This window comes from Rutidosis leptorrhynchoides, chromosome 6, assembly GCF_046630445.1.
Source record: "Rutidosis leptorrhynchoides isolate AG116_Rl617_1_P2 chromosome 6, CSIRO_AGI_Rlap_v1, whole genome shotgun sequence".
Taxonomy (NCBI): domain Eukaryota; kingdom Viridiplantae; phylum Streptophyta; class Magnoliopsida; order Asterales; family Asteraceae; genus Rutidosis; species Rutidosis leptorrhynchoides.
The window spans coordinates 295,884,296-295,907,312 of NC_092338.1; positions in this window are offsets into that span (position 1 = coordinate 295,884,296).

Consider the following 23,017-nt stretch of genomic DNA (forward strand, 5'->3'; position numbering starts at 1 on the left):
TATTTCGAAGAACGTTGCATTCGAGTCGTTGAAGTTCATTAAAGATTATTATTAAGTAAATGACGAACTAGGTCATTTGTAGTTTGGATATTATGAAATGGTATGCATACCTGTCAACTTTCGATGAAATGAAAGATTGTCTTTTAAAAACGAATGCAATGTTTGCAAAATGTATCATTTAGAGGTCAAGTACTTCGCGATGTAATCAACTATTATGAATCGTTTATAATCAATATGGACTTTGTCCGCATGGATTAGGAGCGGTCCTTTCATGATATTGAGACACGGGGTTCCTATATCTATTGTTTCGGATCGAGATACTCGTTTTATGTCTCGATTTTGGAATAAGTTTCATGAAGATATGGGTACTCAATTGAAGATGAGCACGGCGTATCATCCTCAAACGGACGATCAAACTGAACATACGAATCAAACGTTGGAGGATATGTTACGGGCGTGTGTTATTGATTTCGGTAGTTGTTGGGATGAGCAGTTACCTTTGGTGGAATTCTCGTACAACAATAGCTATCATGCTAGTATTGGAATGCCACCGTATGAGATGCTTTATGGGCGAAGGTGTCAAACTCCTATTTGTTGGGGTGAAGTGGGACAAAGGGAAATCGGGAGTACCGATTTGTTTTTAGAGACGAATAGTAAGATTGAGAAGATTTGAACTCGATTTAAGGCGGCACAAGATAGACAAAAGTCTTATGCCGATAAACGAAGGCGACTGATTGAGTTTCAAGAAGGTGACATGGTGATGCTTATGGTTTCGCCATCGAAAGGTGTTATTCGGTTTCGAAAACAAGGAAAGTTAGCTCCTCGGTTTATTGGTCCTTTCAAAATTTTGGCTCGCGTTGGTGAAGTTGCTTATAGACTAGAGTTACCCGAAGAGCTTGCGGGAATTCATAACACATTCCATGTTTCCCATCTCCGTAAGTGTCTTGCGGATGACTCGACGTGGGTACCGTTGGATGAGATTTCCTTGAACAACAAGTTAGAATATGTCGAGGAACCGATTTCCATTCTTGATGAAAAGGTTAAAATATTGCGTAACAAAGAGGTAAGGACTTACAAAGTCCAATGGCGTCATCGAAAGGGTTTCGAGTTCACGTGGGAATCCAAATAGTTTGTCTTGGTGTATCTTCCTGCTTGTCATGCGGCTTGGATTGCGAGGCCGCAATTCGAATCAAGTGGGGGAGAGTTGGAAGACCCGAATCCGATTTGTACAAATTGTATATAAATAAATTGTTGGTGGAATCTGTGACAGAAGAAGTGCGCGGCCCGCATTTGGATGCGCGGGGCGCAGACTGGGCTGACAGCTCATTCGGCCTTTTTAGATATTTTAGAGGGGCAAATTGGTATTTTCACATGTGGGACGAGTTTAAGTCCCCAAGATAAGTTTGGTGGGTGTCATAACTTCATTTTCATCTACCATCTTCACTTCCACTTTAATCCTATTGAGAGAGGAGGTTTTAGTATGAGAAAGCCCAATCAAAGGAGGAAGAAGCTCACTTCGAATTTAAGCTCAAGTTTTAAAGTTGTTCATCTAGTCACTAGCTACATTTTGATTGTGGTCTAAGTCCTAATCTTGATTTCCTTTATTTTGATAGATTGAGGGTTAGGATTTGGGCTAGTGATGAACTTAAAACCCATTTGTTGGGAATTTGGGGGAGTTTTGGGTGATTGGGTCATGAGAACCCCAAGAATGACTAATCTAGGGTTTTAGTTGTGATAATTGGTGTTTATGGGTCTAAAATACTTGGTTAAATTACTAGCACACTTTGTGGTTAAGTAAATGGGTGTGTGAACTTTGAAACGGGTCAAGTGAATATTGAGTGACCTAAGTTGTCAAATGAGTATGAATATATACTAACCTTGTGTTATTAAGTGTAACAAGATCCTAATTAGCTAGTGTTAGGGTTTTGGCGTAATCTTGACCTAGGGTTAGGGTTAAGGGTGCAAATGGGTTGAAATTGCACTTTGGGTGAATATGACACTAGGATGGTGAGTGAGTTGGTTAACCAACTTGATTGTATGATTGATTACATGTATAATGTAATAGGTGCGTTACATTGAAGGTCTCTAGCTTGGTTTATCATTTCACCAAAGGCATTAAGGTGAGTGGAATAATTATATGCGTATGTATATGATTTATTTATTTGTGAGGTATGAGTTTTAAGTTCGATGTTGACGATACCATATCCTCGTGTGAGTCACTTTTGATGAGGGTTTAAAGTTCGGTGTTGAGGATACCTCATGTATGGAGTTAAAGTTCGATTTTGACGATGCCATACCACTATTGTAGTGATTTTGATGAGGGGTTAAAGTTCGATGTAGACGATACCTCATATGTGGGTTTTAAGTTCGATGTTGATGATCCCACATTAAATGGGGCAGATGGGATTTAAGTTCGATGTTGACGATACCATTCGCGGGGCTAGCCTTGAATACTAACGGATGTTTTGAACATTGATGTTTTTTGGGTTGCTAGTTATTGTAGCCATTTATATTGTTCGGGATATATGCTTTTGTTGTGCTAGCTTGAGTATTTGTGATTTAGCGTTATACTTGTGATGGTATGCTAATTAAGTTGCTAGCGTGTATGCGGTGATTGTGTAAGTGATTGCAAGTAGGTAAATTATATATGTATGTGTATAATTATTGCATTCACTAAGCGTTTTGCTTACCGTCTCATTGTTTACCCTTTTTAGGCTCCGGCGTGGACAAAGGTAAGGGTATTCGTTTGGATTAGAGATTTCCCACTTTGGATATGATAGTGGTGACTTTTGCGTTTCGACCTAGGCGTTGGGTAGTTTAACCCCAAACACCATGATCGTCTTTTATTTGGTATTTAAACTCGTGGGTCGAAAATACTATTGTTGTTGTACGGGTCGTCGTACCCTTTTGTAAACTCAAATCTTGGGAATTATGTAAACTACTCATGGTCGTAATCGAATTAATGTTGTGTAAAATTGGTTTTGAAGTTTTGGCTTTATATGTGAAAACTGGCCAACAGCATCTTTCATGCACTAATGCGCGACGCGCAGTTTGTAGCGAGCCGCGCAAATGGGGAGATCAGATGCTTGGCCCTTTGATTTGCTGACTGACCTGGTTTTATGCTTTAATGCGCGCCGCGCAAGCCTGCGTGCACCGCGCATTTTCCCCAGGCCAGTTCACTATTTATTTTTAAAAAACAAAGTGTCCTGTTTTGGGTAATCGAAGTTGGGTCGTTACATGGTACGTGTGTTGTAGTGTGCACAACGGAGCCGGTAGCACTATAGCACGAGTGTTGAGGTGTGAACCAAGGAGCCAGTAGTGCCTCAACGAGAGTATGACTCGAGTTGTGATGTGAACCACGAAGCCGGTAGTATCATGACAATACGTATGGTGTGAACCACGAAGCCGGTAGCACCATGACGCGCGTATGGTTAACCATATGGATTGTGTATGTGTTGTAGTGTAGCATATTATATTATGTCGTTTATATGCTATTGGATATGCTAGATGCGGTATTGGAGGTTATTAGCTTTATACTTGAAGTTAGTATGCTAATTAAATTGCTAGCAAGTATGCGGTATATGTGTAAGTGATTACAAGTATGTATATTATATATGTATGTGTAAAATTATTGCATTCACTAAGCTTTATGCTTACCCTTCTCGTTGTTTACCTTTTTATAGGTATCGTTGACGCGGAGTTTACCTAGTTGCTAGACTAGGGTTGATAGACGTTGCTTGAGCTTGGAGGATTAGCTTTTGGATATTAACCGCAGATTGGGGATTTGTTAGTCCCCGAGATTATGCTCTTGGTATTGGGTTGGGTTGTAGAGTCCTAATCCGTCAAAATATAAAAATGGGACAAAATTGCCACTTTCATGTAATTTATGGGTCGTTGGAGTCCCGTGGGTCATAACATACTTTTGTAAATTAAAAAACTGGTTGTTAAATGTTTGAAAAGTGTTGGAATTCGTTTTGGGGTTTAACGGAACTGGGGTTGGGCGAAAATGGTTTGTCATGCTTAAAATGGGCTGCAGTGATTTCCCAGCTTTAACGTGTGCCGCGCGGGCCTTGCGCGCCGCGCATATGGCCAATTGCTGGTAGCCAGGTCTGTTGTCAAGTTCTGTTTCAGTTTTGTGTTATAAACCGCATCGCGCACCCATATACGCGCCGCACATATAGTCATACAGGAAACTACTGTTGTTTAAAAAAAACGTGTGTTTTCTTGTGTTACATTTTGGGGTCGTTACAAGTGGTATCAGAGCATAGTCTAAGTGAATTAGGTGACCTTGGAATAGGTGCCTAGTCTTAAACTTATTGGCGGTTATGCATTGTTTGCGGGACTTGTAGGAGTATGGGTCGGATTGAGATTTGTTAGTGCCTTAGAGTAGATGACTAACTAGGACTAGTGCTTGTCCAAAGTTTGATTATGTGGGGCCTTATTTCGTGTGTAAATTAGTGCCTTAAACTGCTAGTGCCTAATGTAAGTAGGCGAACTTGGACATTGTTTTAGTGATAGTCACCTAGGTTGTAGGTTGACTTGTTGTTGAGGTGTACTTGTGTATATTTATTATTATTTTGTATATAGGTGTATATATACATGTATCTATTGGTGTGGTGTCCTAGAGACAAATCTATTGGAGAGATTTGGATGTTTGGCGGTTTTGAGTGATCAAGTTCACCGTAAGGACTTTGGTCATTCGGGTACTAGGAGTTATCACGTGTTATTTTGTGTGAATGTCGCGTCATTCCGGGTAAAGTACCTTGCATGACCATGCGAAAATGGTAAGGTACGCAATTGTAATAGTGACTGATCACCGTTATTACAACCGTGTATCTTGACACCAAGCATGACATGACGAGTACCGAACGGAGGAAACGTGGCATCTTTGGGGTAGATTCAGTCTGGATTAGGAATCTTTTATTGGTTCTTAGGATATAGATGTCTCGGGTAATGTGTTGGTGTCACATGAGGTTCGTTATGAGTCAGGAAGTGTTACGGTGGATTCGGTTAGTTAAGGTGAGTGAGCAAACTCACGAGTACGGCGTGTACCTAGTCACCCTAAGTGGATGCACTATTGAGATTGTCATTGGTTGTAGTTACTCATCGTAACTAGGATGACCGATTAGTGAGAGTGTGTAGGACGAAGACTTGAATCCCGTAATGGGGTGTAGCAAGTCTAATGATTGTAGAATTGGGTTACACTAGGTAGAGTGTGTGGTTAGAGAACCGTGTAAGGATTCTAGCTGTGAGTCGCCTTGGAATTGGCGAATCAAGGAGTCTTCGGGTCGTTAAACTCATGGGAGTGGGACCCATATGATGGTGATTGCATTAATGTGTTAGCGTGTTATGGATGATATGGTAACATTCCTAACGGATTATCCCTTGTAGTAGTGGTTGTGCCAATATGTGGAAGGGTGTAAGACTTGGTGTTTCCAAGCACCTCTTAGTGTTACACAGAAGATTTCGTTAGGCTATATCGTTTGGCCTTGCGGAAATTACAGGAATCGTGTAATCGGTGGGAAATTCGGATGAGACAGTAACCCGTAAGGTTTGTCGGGTAGGTATGACTTCGGGTCATTATTGTCGAGAGATGGGTGACATTCGGGTGTATGAAACCCAAAGATTGAGTTTCTAAATCTTGGTAGATTGGGGAGGGAGTCTGCATGACACTGCGTCAGGTGCCCCCATATACCTACTAGTTTGATGTTCAACTCCGGTGATGGTGTGATCACTTTGTGCTTAGGGTGTCCTTGAAATATCCTTGAAAGCAACGGAGATTTCAATAGTGATCGACGGGTGATAGTGATTCGACGATTGCGGAAGTCGAAGTTTAAGAGCATCGTGGTAAATACTTCTTATGAAGCGATGGATGAGCGAATCTTGTTGCTCTTAAGTGATAGACGGGTAAAGATGGTCGGTGAGCCGGTGACAGACTTAATGGTCGGTTAGACCGAAGGTTATGATGAAGTGTTGATATTGCGGTCGATGCAATTATTATGTCGTATTGGTCACTCTTCTCCATGAGAGTGAGCAATTGTCGATAAAGGTTCGTTGAGCGGAAGGTCGGGTGATCTCGACTCAGAAGCACGACTAGTTAAACAGAGTGGCATATGCCTAGGCTTAGAGGCGTATGTAGGACTTTGGTGAAGTTCGCTTTGCGAACATTTAAGGCAGTTGATTGTGATTGTGGTATGAAGGTGCAATGTAGTCGCGTGTACGACATTTCAAGTGAATGTGTATGTCGGTGATAGTGCTCCAAATGAACATATATTTAGTAGCAATATCCTTCCAATATGTAAAGTTTTCAGTTGTAATTGTTCTATTTTCAAGTAATATCCGTTTATATTAAATAAGTGCGAAGACAAAAGGCGAAAACGAAGATTCGAAGACAAAACCGTCCAAAAAGCTCAAATGTACAAGATACAATCCAAGTGGTTCAATTTATTGATGAGAAACGTCTAAAAATGACAAGAGTACAAGTTGTGAAACGCAAAGTACAAGATATTAAATTGTACGAAAGGACGTTCTAAAATCCGGAACCGGGACTTGAGCCAACTATCAACGCCCGACGCAATGGACCAAAAATTATGAGTCAACTATACACAAGAATAAAATATAATATATAAATAATTATATAAATTATTTATATATTATATATATTTAATAAATATGTCGACAAATAAAAATCCAAAAATGGTGAGCTGGATCTGCGAAACTCCGCGATAGCAGAGCTGTAAAGGGTAAAGTCTAAGCGATAGCGGAGCAGCCGAAATCAGAAAAGGCCTATAAAAGCTCGAGCAGTCTGCACTCTTTACGTACCCAATTCTATCTATCTATCTCAGTTTATATTTATATTTATATTTTATAATTATAATTTTAATTTTAAGTTAATAATAATAAGTTTATTGTAAGAATGTTTTACGGGTTTTAAGTCGAAACTCTGTCCGTGTAACGCTACGCGATAAATAATCACTGTAAGCTATGTTTAAATTATTTAAATTAATGTCTCGTAACTAAGTTATTATTATGCTTATTTGAGCCGAAGTAATCGTGATGTTAGACTAAAAATTAAGATTGGGTTATTAAATTTTGTACCATAATTAGGGTATGGACAAATGTGTAGTGACCCGAACTTTTCCATGTTTATATATATTAATTGAGATTGATATTTACATGATTAAATGTTCCCAACATATTAAGCAATCAAACTTGTTAAGACTTGATTAATTGAAATATGTTTCATATAGACAATTGACCACCCAAGTTGACCGGTGATTCACGAACGTTAAAACTTGTAAAAACTATATGATGACATATATATGGATATATATATAGTTAACATGATATTATGATAAGTAAATATATCATTAAGTATATTAACAATGAACTACATATGTAAAAACAAGACTACTAACTTAATGATTTTTAAACGAGACATATATGTAATGATTATCGTTGTAAAGACATTTAATGTACATATATCATATTAAGAGATATTCATACATGATAATATCATGATAATATAATAATTTAAAATCTCATTTGATATTATAAACATTGGGTTAACAACATTTAACAAGATCGTTAACCTAAAGGTTTCAAAACAACACTTACATGTAACGACTAACGATGACTTAACGACTCAGTTAAAATGTATATACATGTAGTGTTTTAATATGTATTTATACACTTTTGAAAGACTTCAATACACTTATCAAAATACTTCTACTTAACAAAAATGCTTACAATTACATCCTCGTTCAGTTTCATCAACAATTCTTCTCGTATGCACCCGTATTCGTACTCGTACAATACACAGCTTTTAGATGTATGTACTATTGGTATATACACTCCAATGATCAGCTCTTAGCAGCCCATGTGAGTCACCTAACACATGTGGGAACCATTATTTGGCAACTAGCATGAAATATCTCATAAAATTACAAAAATATGAGTAATCATTCATGACTTATTTACATGAAAACAAAATTACATATCATTTATATCTAATCCATACACCAACGACCAAAAACACCTAAAAACACTTTCATTCTTCAATTTTCTTCATCTAATTGATCTCTCTAAAGTTCTATCTTCAAGTTCTAAGTGTTCTTCATAAATTCTACAAGTCCTAGTTACATGAAATCAAGAATACTTTCAAGTTTGCTAGCTCACTTCCAATCTTGTAAGGTGATCATCCAACCTCAAGAAATCTTTGTTTCTTATAGTAGGTTATCATTCTAATACAAGGTAATAATCATATTCAAACTTTGGTTCAATTTCTATAACTATAACAATCTTATTTCAAGTGATGATCTTACTTGAACTTGTTTTCGTGTCATGATTCTGCTTCAAGAACTTCGAGCCATCCAAGGATCCATTGAAGCTAGATCCATTTTTCTCTTTTCCAGTAGGTTTATCCAAGGAACTTAAGGTAGTAATGATGTTCATAACATCATTCGATTCATACATATAAAGCTATCTTATTCGAAGGTTTAAACTTGTAATCACTAGAACATAGTTTAGTTAATTCTAAACTTGTTCGCAAACAAAAGTTAATCCTTCTAACTTGACTTTTAAAATCAACTAAACACATGTTCTATATCTATATGATATGCTAACTTAATGATTTAAAACCCGGAAACACAAAAAACACTGTAAAACCGAATTTACGCCGTCGTAGTAACACCGCGGGCTGTTTTGGGTTAGTTAATTAAAAACTATGATAAACTTTGATTTAAAAGTTGTTCTTCTGGGAAAATGATTTTTCTTATGAACATGAAACTATATCCAAAAATCATGGTTAAACTCAAAGTGTAAGTATGTTTTCTAAAATGGTCATCTAGACGTCGTTCTTTCGACTGAAATAACTACCTTTACAAAAACGACTTGTAACTTATATTTACGACTATAAATCTATAATTTTTCTGTTTAGATTCATAAAATAGAGTTCAATATGAAACCATAGCAATTTTATTCACTCAAAACGGATTTAAAATGAAGAAGTTATGGGTAAAACAAGATTGGATAATTTTTCTCATTTTAGCTACGTGAAAATTGGTAACAAATCTATTCCAACCATAACTTAATCAACTTGTATTGTATATTATGTAATCTTGAGATACCATAGACACGTATACAATGTTTCGACCTATCATGTCGACACATCTATATATATTTCGGAACAACCATAGACACTCTATACGTGAATGTTGGAGTTAGCTATACAGGGTTGAGGTTGGTTCCAAAATATATATAGTTTGAGTTGTGATCAATACTGAGATATGTATACACTGGGTCGTGGATTGATTCAAGATAATATATATCGATTTATTTCTGTACATCTAACTGTGGACAACTAGTTGTAGGTTACTAACGAGGACAGCTGACTTAATAAACTTAAAACATCAAAATGTATTAAAAGTGTTGTAAATATATTTTGAACATACTTTGATATACATGTACATATTTGTTATAGGTTCGTGAATTGACCAGTGGCCAAGTCTTACTTCCCGACGAAGTAAAAATCTGTGAAAGTGAGTTATAGTCCCACTTTTAAAATCTAATATTTTTGGGAAGAGAATACATGCAGGTTTTATAAATGATTTACAAAATAGACACAAGTACGTGAAACTACATTCTATGGTTGAATTATCGAAATCGAATATGCCCCTTTTTATTAAGTCTGGTAATCTAAGAATTAGGGAACAGACACCCTAATTGACACGAATCCTAAAGATATATCTATTGGGCCTAACAAACCCCATCCAAAGTACCGTATGCTTTATTACTTCGAAATTTATATCATATCCGAAGGGTGTCCCGGAATGATGGGGATATTCTTATATATGCATCTTGTTAATGTAGATTACCAGGTGTTCACCATATGAATAATTTTTATCTCTATGTATGGGATGTATATTTAAATATGAAATCTTGTGGTCTATTGTTACGATTTAATATATATAGGTTAAACCTATAACTCACCAACATTTTTGTTGACGTTTTAAGCATGTTTATTCTCAGGTGATTATTAAGAGCTTCCGCTGTCGCATACTTAAATAAGGATGAGATTTGGAGTCCATGCTTGTATGATATTGTGTAAAAACTGCATTCAAGAAACTTATTTTGTTGTAACATATTTGTATTTTAAACCATTATGTAATGGTCATGTGTAAACAGGATATTTTAGATTATCATTATTTGATAATCTACGTAAAGCTTTTTAAACCTTTATTGATGAAATAAAGGTTATGGTTTGTTTTAAAATGAATGCAGTCTTTGAAAAACGTCTCATATAGAGGTCAAAACCTCGCAACGAAATCAATTAATATGGAACGTTTTTAATCAATAAGAACGGGACATTTCAGTTGGTATCCGAGCGTTGGTCTTAGAGAACCAGAATTTTGCATTAGTGTATCTTATCGAGTTTGTTAGGATACATTAGTGAGTCTGGACTTCGACCGTGTTTACTTGAAAAATGATTGCTTAACAAATTTTGTTGGAAACTATATATTTTTAACATGTGAATATTATGTGATATATTAATCACTTAACGCGTTTGATATTATGTGATAGATGTCTACCTCTAGAACAAGTCTCATTGACTCACCTAATAATAATGAAGAGTCAAATGTAAATTGGAATGATTCATGGACTGATTCACAAGTTCCCGAAGAGGAACCGGAAGAAGAGTCGGAACCGGAAGAAGAATCGGAACCGGAAGAAGAATCGGAACCGGATGAAGAAATAGAACCGGTGGGGGAAATAATAAAACAGTTAAGTAAAAGAAAATCCTCAACCAACCGACCAAGGTTAATTATGGTCAATGGTGTTTTCGCCAAGGAAGCAAAATATTGGGAGGATTACCAATTCTCCGATGAATCGGATTCCGACGAGAATTCCGATGATGTTATAGAAATTACCCCAACTGAATTTAAAAAGGTAAAAGAAAATAATAAGGGAAAGGGCATAAAAATAGAGAAATCTAATCCAACCCCGATGAACTTTATATGTATCGTCAACCCCCGAAGTCCTTAAGTTGTAACAATGACCCGGGAACCTCTAAACCACCAGGTTTTTCTAAACCAATGTGGAAAACAACGGCTCGTATTAGGGGAACATCATATATCCCTAGAAACTTGTCAAAACGAACCAAAACCAAAGAAGAAGAAACAAGCGAGTCGGAATAAGATAGTTGTATTCGTGTGGTGTAATATATGTAATATAGTGTGCTTATGCTTTATGATATATGTAAAAATTGCTTGTATTAATAAGTATTTTTTTTATGAATCTAACTCTTGTCTATTTTACAGTATAAAAACACAAAATGGATAGACAACCCAATATTTAAAGAGACCTACCCGGAGACATGATTGATGAAATCTTGTCTAGAGTCGGTCAGAATTCTTCGGAACAACTATTTAAGGCGAGATCAGTTTGTAAGACATTCGAAGAACGTTCCAAGAATGCCTTGGTTTATAAAAGGCTTTCGTTCGAAAGATGGGGGATATCACATTGGGAAATCCATAAGTTACGATGTGTTTACTTTGACGCATATATTGCGGGGAACCCAAATGCTATTTTACGCAATGGGTTAAGAAATTATTTTGACTCAATATATCCGAATATTGGACTTCGTGATTTAGAAAAAGCGGCTAACATGCAACATAAAGAAGCATGTTATGCTTACGGATTAGTAATATTCGCTTCTCACCAAAGTGAGAACAAGAACATCGGGCTACAACTATTAAACAAAACGTTCCCACAAGTGACGGAGTCGGTAATTGGGGTAAGAAATGAGGTTTTTAGATTGTTACGGGACTGTTGGACATTACATAACCCTCGTCCCTTTGACGACGTTACAACACGCTGTCTTATCAACGACCATAACGGTTATGTTCCACAAGACCAAGGATGGGAAGTAATCCTAGTAAAACCAGAATGCATGACTTGTTTCTGGACGTATGAATTACGTGTCTTTATTGCCTTTGCTGAACGACTTGTGTACTAGCTAGAATTATCTTCACAACCATCTTGTATCAAATTTATTGTGTGCTATATTTCATGCTATATGTAAAATAAGCGGTATTGTAAGTTTGTAAAATATTGTGTAAAAGTTTGAACGCGAAATATTATTATAATCAGTTTTTCATATAGAATTGTAGTAGTTGAATTATATATTAGCTACTAAGTATGAACTTAACGGGTAGGTACTACCCGAATTTAAACTTATAAAACGCTAATATGAAGAAAAATCTTTTATAAATGAGTTCATATTATGCTATGAAATACTATTAACTACTCTTAATATTCTGTATGATTAACTTGTTCCATTTGACTATTTTGAAGGAAATGGCACCGACTACTCGACACACCGTGAATATGAATGAAGAGGAATTCCGTACTTTTCTAGCTTCAAACATAGCCGCAGTACAGGCTGCGCTACATACCAACAATAACCTTGGATCTAGCAATACAGGAAATCATGTAAGATGCACCTACAAAGAATTCACTACCTGCAAAACTTTGGAATTTGATGGAACCGAAGGACCGATCGGATTGAAACGGTAGACCGAGAAGGTCGAATCGGTGTTTGCCATAAGTAAGTAAGTATGCTACACATACCTTCACAGGTTCTGCATTAACATGGTGGAATACCTATCTATAGCAAGTGGGACAAGACGATGCGTACGCACTACCGTGGTCAGCATTCAAGCACTTGATGAACAAGAAGTACCGTCCCAGAACCGAGGTCAATAAGCTCAAGACAGAACTTAGAGGGTTACGAACCCAAGGATTTGATATTACCACGTACAAAAGACAATTCATAGAATTGTGCCTATTGTGTTCGGGAGCGTTCGAAGATGAGGAAGAGAAGATCGACGCGTTTGTGAAAGGATTACCGGAAAGAATCCAAGAAGATATAAGTTCACACGAGCCCGCCTCCATACAACAGGTATGTAGAATGGCTCACAAACTAGTGAACCAGATTGAAGAAAGAATTAAAGAACAGACTGCTGAAGAGGCCAATGTGAAGCAAGTCAAAAGAAAGTGGGAGGAAAACGGTGATAAGAATCACCAATACAACAACAACAGCAATTACAACAATAATCGCAACAATTATCCCAACAATCGCAACATCAATCGCAACTACAACAAATGGCCCAACAACAACAACAACAACAACAACAACAACAACAACAACAACAACAGCAACTACAATAATCATCCCAATAACAATAATAACCGCAACAACAACAACAATCAGAAGCAGCTATGCCAAAGGTGTGAAAAGTATCACTCGGGGTTCTGCACCAAATTTTGCAACAAGTGTAAAAGAAATGGTCATAGCGCGGCGAAGTGTGAGGTCTACGGACCAGGGGTTAATAGAATGAAAGGAACAAATGGTGTCGAAACGAGTAATGGCGGAGCAAGTAGTGTCAGAGCAAGTTGTGCCAATGTAGTTTGTTATAAATGTGGAAAACCGGGCCACATTATTAGAAATTGCCCGAACCAGGAGAACACGAATGTACAAGGCCGCGGAAGAGTTTTCAATATTTATGCGGTAGAGGCACAGGAAGACCCGGAGCTTGTTACAGGTACATTTCTTATTGATAATAAATCTGCTTACATTTTATTTGATTCGGGTGCGGATAGAAGCTATATGAGTAGAGATTTTTGTGCTAAATTAAGTTGTCCATTGACACCTTTGGATAGTAAATTTTTACTCGAATTAGCTAATGGTAAATTAATTTCAGCAGATAATATATGTCGGAATCGAGAAATTAAACTGGTTAGCGAAACATTTAAGATTGATTTGATACCAGTAGAGTTAGGGAGTTTTGATGTGATAATCGGTATGGACTGGTTGAAAAAAGTGAAAGCAGAGATCGTTTGTTACAAAAATGCAATTCGCATTATACGAGAAAAAGGAAAACCCTTAATGGTGTATGGAGAAAAGGGCAACACGAAGCTACATCTTATTAGTAATTTGAAGGCACAAAAACTAATAAGAAAAGGTTGCTATGCTGTTCTAGCACACGTCGAGAAAGTACAAACTGAAGAAAAGAGCATCAATGATGTTCCCATTGCAAAAGAATTTCCCGATGTATTTCCGAAAGAATTACCGGGATTACCCCCACATCGATCCGTTGAATTTCGAATAGATCTTGTACCAGGAGCTGCACCAATAGCTCGTGCTCCTTACAGACTCGCACCCAGCGAGATGAAAGAACTGCAAAGCCAATTACAAGAACTTTTAGAGCGTGGTTTCATTCGACCAAGCACATCACCGTGGCGAGCTCCTGTTTTGTTTGTCAAGAAGAAAGATGGTACATTCAGGTTGTGTATCGACTACCGAGAGTTGAACAAACTTACCATCAAGAACCGCTACCCACTACCGAGAATCGATGACTTATTTGATCAACTACAAGGCTTGTCTGTTTATTCAAAGATTGACTTACTTTCCGGGTATCATCAAATGCGGGTGAAAGAAGATGATATTCCAAAGACTGCTTTCAGAACAAGTTACGGTCATTACGAGTTTATGGTCATGCCGTTTGGTTTAACTAATGCACCAGCTGTGTTCATGGACCTTATGAACCGAGTGTGTGGACCATACCTTGACAAGTTTGTCATTGTTTTCATTGATGACATACTTATTTACTCCAAGAATGACCAAGAACACAGTGAACATTTGAGAAAGGTGTTAGAAGTATTGAGGAAGGAAGAATTGTACGCTAAGTTTTCAAAGTGTGCATTTTGGTTGGAAGAAGTTCAATTCCTCGGTCACATAGTGAACAAAGAAGGTATTAAGGTGGATCCGGCAAAGATAGAAACTGTTGAAAAGTGGGAAACCCCGAAAACTCCGAAACACATACGCCAGTTTTTAGGACTAGCTGGTTACTACAGAAGGTTCATCCAAGACTTTTCCAGAATAGCAAAACCCTTGACTGCATTAACGTATAAAGGGAAGAAATTTGAATGGAATGATGAACAAGAGAAAGCGTTTCAGTTATTGAAGAAAAATCTAACTACGGCACCTATATTGTCATTGCCTGAAGGGAATGATGATTTTGTGATTTATTGTGACGCATCAAAGCAAGGTCTCGGTTGTGTATTAATGCAACGAACGAAGGTGATTGCTTATGCGTCTAGACAATTGAAGATTCACAAACAAAATTATACGACGCATGATTTGGAATTAGGCGCGGTTGTTTTTGCATTAAAGACTTGGAGGCACTACTTATATGGGGTCAAAAGTATTATATATACCGACCACAAAAGTCTTCAACACATATTTAATCAGAAACAACTGAATATGAGGCAGCGTAGGTGGATTGAATTGTTGAATGATTACGATTTTGAGATTCGTTACCACCAGGGGAAGGCAAATGTGGTAGCCGATGCCTTGAGCAGGAAGGTCAGAGAACCCATTCGAGTAAAATCTATGAATATAATGATTCATAATAACCTTACTACTCAAATAAAGGAGGCGCAACAAGGAGTTTTAAAAGAGAGAAATTTAAAGGATGAAATACCCAAAGGATCGGAGAAGCATCTTAATATTCGGGAAGACGGAACCCGGTATAGGGCTGAAAGGATTTGGGTACCAAAATTTGGAGATATGAGAGAAATGGTACTTAGAGAAGCTCATAAAACCAGATACTCAATACATCCTGGAACGGGGAAGATGTACAAGGATCTCAAGAAACATTTTTGGTGGCCGGGTATGAAAGCCGATGTTGCTAAATAAGTAGGAGAATGTTTGACGTGTTCTAAGGTCAAAGCTGAGCATCAGAAACCATCAGGTCTACTTCAATAACCCGAAATCCCGGAATGGAAATGGGAAAACATTACCATGGATTTCATCACTAAATTTCCAAGGACTGCAAGTGGTTTTGATACTATTTGAGTAATAGTTGATCGTCTCACCAAATCAGCACACTTCCTGCCAATAAGAGAAGATGACAAGATGGAGAAGTTAGCACGACTGTATTTGAAGGAAGTCGTCTCCAGACATGGAATACCAATCTCTATTATCTCTGATAGGGATGGCAGATTTATTTCAAGATTCTGGCAGACATTACAGCAAGCATTAGGAACTCGTCTAGACATGAGTATTGCCTATCATCCACAAACTGATGGGCAGAGCGAAAGGACGATACAAACGCTTGAAGACATGCTACGAGCATGTGTTATTGATTTCGGAAACAGTTGGGATCGACATCTACCGTTAGCAGAATTTTCCTACAACAACAGCTACCATTCAAGCATTGAGATGGCGCCGTTTGAAGCACTTTATGGTAGAAAGTGCAGGTCTCCAATTTGTTGGAGTGAAGTGGGGGATATACAGATTACGGGACCGGAGATAATACAAAAAACTACCGAGAAGATCATCCAAATTCAACAACGGTTGAAAACCGTCCAAAGTCGACAAAGGAGCTACGCTGACATTAAAAGAAAAGATATAGAATTTGAAATTGGAGAGATGGTCATGCTTAAAGTTGCACCTTGGAAAGGCGTTGTTCGATTTGGTAAACGAGGGAAATTAAATCCAAGGTATAATGGACCATTCAAGATTATTGATCGTGTCGGACTAGTAGCTTACCGACTTGAGTTACCTCAACAACTCGCGGCTGTACATAACACTTTCCACGTCTCGAATTTGAAGAAATGTTTTGCTAAAGAAGATCTCACTATTCCGTTAGATGAAATCCAAATCAAAGAAAAACTTCAATTCATCGAAGAACCCGTCGAAATAATGGATCGTGAGGTTAAAAGACTTAAGCAAAACAAGATACCAATTGTTAAGGTTCGATGGAATGCTCGTAGAGGACCCGAGTTCACCTGGGAGCGTGAATATCAGATGAAGAAGAAATACCAGCATCTATTTCCAGAAGATTCGTCAACTCCTTCAACAGCTTAATATTTCGGGACGAAATTTATTTAACGGGTAGGTACTGTAGTGACCCGAACTTTTCCATGTTTATATATATTAATTGAGATTGATATTTACATGATTAAATGTTTCCAACATGTTAAGAAATCAAGCTTGTTAAGACTTGATTAATTGAAATATGTTTCATATAGACAATTGACCACCCAAGTTGACCGGTGATTCACGAACGTTAAAACTTGTAAAAACTATATGATGACATATATATGGATATATATATAGTTAACATGATATTATGATAAGTAAACATATCATTAAGTATATTAACAATGAACTACATTTGTAAAAACAAGACTACTAACTTAATGATTTTTAAATGAGACATATATGTAACGATTATCGTTGTAAAGACATTTAATGTACATATATATATCATATTAAGAGATATTCATACATGATAATATAATGATAATATAATAATTTAAAATCTCATTTGATATTATAAACATTGGGTTAACAACATTTAACAAGATCGTTAACCTAAAGGTTTTAAAACAACACTTACATGTAACGACTAACCATGACTTAACGACTCAGTTAAAATGTATATACATGTAGTGTTTTAATATGTATTTATACACTTTTGAAAGACTTCAATACACTTATCAAAATACTTCTACTTAACAAAAATGCTTACAATTACATCCTCGTTCAGTTTCATCAACAATTCTACTCGTATGCACCCGTATTCGTACTCGTACAATACACAGATTTTAGATGTATGTACTATTGGTATATACACTCCAATGATCAGCTCTTAGCAGCCCATGTGAGTCACCTAACACATGTGGGAACCATCATTTGGCAACTAGCATGAAATATCTCATAAAATTACAAAAATATGAGTAATCATTCATGACTTATTTACATGAAAACAAAATTACATATCCTTTATATCTAATCCATACACCAACGACCAAAAACACCTACAAACACTTTCATTCTTCAATTTTCTTCATCTAATTGATCTCTCTCAAGTTCTATCTTCAAGTTCTAAGTGTTCTTCATAAATTCTACAAGTTCTAGTTACATAAAATCAAGAATACTTTCAAGTTTGCTAGCTCACTTCCAATCTTGTAAGGTGATCATCCAACCTCAAGAAATCTTTGTTTCTTACAGTAGGTTATTATTCTAATACAAGGTAATAATCATATTCAAACTTTGGTTCAATTTCTATAACTATAACAATCTTATTTCAAGTGATGATCTTACTTGAACTTGTTTTCGTGTCATGATTCTGCTTCAAGAACTTCGAGCCATCCAAGGATCCGTTGAAGCTAGATCTATTTTTCTATTTTCCAGTAGGTTTATCCAAGGAACTTAAGGTAGTAATGATGTTCATAACATCATTCGATTCATACATATAAAGCTATCTTATTCGAAGGTTTAAACTTGTAATCACTAGAACATAGTTTAGTTAATTCTAAACTTGTTCGCAAACAAAAGTTAATCCTTCTAACTTGACTTTTAAAATCAACTAAACACATGTTCTATATCTATATGATATGCTAACTTAATGATTTAAAACCTGGAAACACGAAAAACACTGTAAAACCGAATTTACGCCGTCGTAGTAACACCGCGGGCTGTTTTGGGTTAGTTAATTAAAAACTATGATAAACTTTGATTTAAAAATTGTTCTTCTGGGAAAATGATTTTTCTTATGAACATGAAATTATATCCAAAAATCATGGTTAAACTCAAAGTGTAAGTATGTTTTCTAAAATGGTCATCTAGACGTCGTTCTTTCGACTGAAATGACTACCTTTACAAAAATGACTTGTAACTTATATTTCCGACTATAAACCTATACTTTTTCTGTTTATATTCATAAAATAGAGTTCAATATGAAACCATAGCAATTTGATTCACTCAAAACGGATTTAAAATGAAGAAGTTATGGGTAAAACAAGATTGGATAATTTTTCTCATTTTAGCTACGTGAAAATTGGTAGCAAATCTATTCCAACCATAACTTAATCAACTTGTATTGTATATTATGTAATCATGAGATACCATAGACACGTATACAATGTTTCGACCTATCATGTCGACACATCTATATATATTTCGAAACAACCATAGACACTCTATATGTGAATGTTGGAGTTAGCTATACAGGGTTGAGGTTGATTCCAAAATATATATATAGTTTGAGTTGTGATAAATACTGAGATATGTATACACTGGGTAGTGGATTGATTCAAGATAATATATATCGATTTATTTTTGTACATCTAACTGTGGACAACTAGTTGTAGGTTACTAACGAGGACAGCTGACTTAATAAACTTAAAACATCAAAATGTATTAAAAGTGTTGTAAATATATTTTGAACATACTTTGATATATATGTACATATTTGTTATAGGTTCGTGAATCGACCAGTGGCCAAGTCTTACTTCCCGACAAAGTAAAAATCTGTGAAAGTGAGTTATAGTCCCACTTTTAAAATCTAATATTTTTGGGATGAGAATACATGCAGGTTTTATAAATGATTTACAAAATAGACACAAGTACGTAAAACTACATTCTATGGTTGAATTATCGAAATCGAATATGCCCCTTTTTATTAAGTCTGGTAATCTAAGAATTAGGGAACAGACACCCTAATTGACGCGAATCCTAAAGATAGATCTATTGGGCCTAACAAACCCCATCTAAAGTACCGGATGCTTTAGTACTTCGAAATTTATATCATATCCGAAGGGTGTCCCGGAATGATGGGGATATTCTTATATATGCATCTTGTTAATGTCGATTACCAGGTGTTCACCATATGAATAATTTTTATCTCTATGTATGGGATGTATATTTAAATATGAAATCTTGTGGTCTATTGTTACGATTTGATATATATAGGTTAAACCTATAACTCACCAACATTTTTGTTGACGTTTTAAGCATGTTTATTCTCAGGTGATTATTAAGAGCTTCCGCTGTCGCATACTTAAATAAGGACGAGATTTGGAGTCCATGCTTGTATGATATTGTGTAAAAACTGCATTCAAGAAACTTATTTTGTTGTAACATATTTGTATTGTAAACCATTATGTAATGGTCGTGTGTAAACAGGATATTTTAGATTATCATTATTTGATAATCTACGTAAAGCTTTTTAAACCTTTATTGATGAAATAAAGGTTATGGTTTGTTTTAAAATGAATGCAGTCTTTGAAAAACGTCTCATATAGAGGTCAAAACCTCGCAACGAAATCAATTAATATGAAACATTTTTAATCAATAAGAACGGGACATTTCAAAAAGACCGACACTTGTGGACATTGGACCATGAACCATTAATAGATGGGGGGTATTGTCTAATTGAATGAAAATTCTTTGGAGCCTGTCCAACCTATCTTCAAATTAGTTAATCTAATAATTATTAAATGATTATGCATGTCCTATTTAGTGACGTTTATACGACATCTTTAACAATCATTTAATTAATTAATTAGGTTGGGTAATTGATTATTCATTCTGATCAAGTGGGTAAATTAATAATCATTGACTAATTAAAATAAGGATGGATTACATACAAGGGTAATTGGTGTAATTGTTAACAAAGTATTAAGACCTTGGATTACACACAGTCGATAACCTGGTGAATCATTAAACAAAGTATTAAGACCTTGTTACAGTTCGAATCCCTAATTAGTTGGAATATTTGACTTCGGGAATAAGGTTAATTTGACGATCATTTTATAATTATGATCGATGGACTATTGTGGACAAAACCCAGATAGGTATCAAATAAATCCAGGACAAAGGACAATTAACCCAAGATAATTAATTAAAATCAAAACGCCAAACATCATGATTACGGAAGTTTAAATAAGCATAATTGTTTTATTGTATTTCTCATCGTACTTTTATTTACTCGCAATTTTATTTATTGTCATTTAAATATTGTAATTTATTTTACGCACTTTAATTATTGTCATTTATCTTTACGCTTAAAATATAAAATCGACAAACCAGTCAATAAACGGTAAACCATATATATATATATATATATATATATATATATATAATATTTTGTACAAATATAATTGTTTAAAAATATAGTGTTAAACTTTACCAGCTCCCTGTGGAACGAACTGGACTTACTAAAAACTACACTACTGTACGATTAGGTACACTGCCTATAAGTGTTGTAGCAAGGTTTAGGTATATCCACTCTATAAATAAATAAATAAAACTTGTGTAATTTGTAACGTATTTCGTAATAAAAATATAACTATTTCGTACCCCGCTCCAACATCATCAAGTTTTTGGCGCCGCTGCCGGGGAACTCGGTGAAAAACTATATTTTTGTAAAAAATATATTTATTTAAGTTTTAAATATTAAAAACAAAAATATAAAAACAAAAAAAAAGAAAAAAATTTATATATTTTTAAGATTTTATCTATAAAATTAAAAAGTATTTTTATTTTTAGATTTTAAAATATAAGTTTTTTTAATAATATTTTCTTTATTTATTTTGTGAAAAAAAAACACGCGAACTGGGCCAAAATTCGAAGCCCAAATCAGTTTTTAATTAAAATTTAGAATCGGGCCGAGTCTGTTTTAAGACCAAATCCGAACCCAGTACTGTATTATTCCACGATCGCGGAGCTTTCCTGTGTAATTCCTACGCGATCGCGTAGGTGCTTCTGACAGGTCTGGTCCCTTCATTAATTACGGGATTAGGGTTTTAATTTAATAATTATAATTATATTTAGAATTTTAATTATTTAATTAGTTTTTAATTTTAGTTTTAATATATAGTCTGTAATATTAAGTTATTATTAATTATATAAATTAATATCTTTTATAAAATAATAATATAAAAACAATATTTTTATAAAAATAAGTAATTTTATCATTTTTTATATCTTTTTATAAATTGTATATTTTAAACGTTTAATTCATAATTTCTATATTTTTCGTTCGTAATTAGTTTTAAGACTAGTATTTGCCGTAGTTATTTTTATATTTCTAGATTTTTAAGTTTGCCGTAAAAATCCCTTAAGTGCTTTTTCTTTGGATTAAGATTTAGGCGCTTTAGAATTTTGCGACGCCGTTTATATATTTTAGTGCCTTTTAAGTTATTGCCGTTTTGGATATAGAATTCCTTTTAAGTGTTAATACCTTTAGGCGCAACTTTTTATATATAATTTTTAGACTTTTAAGTTTTGACATTTTTCGACGCGCATTCTTTTTCTTTCTTATTTCTCGACGCTCTAGTTTTTAGGACATAGAATTTTTCTATTTCTTCTCTAAAATTTCAAAACGAAAAATTATTTTAAGCGGTTAAATTGATAGACATCAAAAATTTTCTGATTCGTAGTAATAGTTGGATTTGTTAGTGGCGAGTTGTGGGCTTCCGATTTAAAGGGTCCTGGCTACCTGTTGCATCTATTGGCTATTCGAAACGTGGGCAAAATCAGAAAAGTCTATTAATTTAAAAACTTATATAATTTTTATATTGATAACTAATAGGATATTCAGTGAATGCACCGAGCAAAACGTTCATCACTTTTCGTACGTTCACCACCTGTAACTCGATCAAGACATCTAGCCAATATTGTGGCCGTTGATTTTTCTTTAGAATCGTCATCTAGTCGACCAAGTACTCCAACTCAAATTTCCGATAATCCAATTTTTGAACCAAATCTCACAATTGAGAATCCGGAGGGACAATTCATAGATCCTGCTCCACTAATCATTCCTCCTAAACCACAAATCATACAATCTGAGATTGTCGAGGAAGAAACCATTAAATCATAATCCTCTAGTGATTCGGATTCAACAAATTTAAAAATGGAAATAACGGAACCTCAAAGTATGGAAGACCGAATGAGAGCCATACGCACGGGCCAAGGTCACGCCATTATTCAGCCAGATATTAGAGCATCAGATTTTGAAATCAAAGGACAAATCCTACACATGATCACCAATCAGTGCCAATTTGGTGGTACAACAAAAGAAGATTCAAACGAACATCTTCGAACTTTTAATAGGATTTGTAATCTATTTAAAATTCGAGAAGTTGAGGATGAAACTATTTA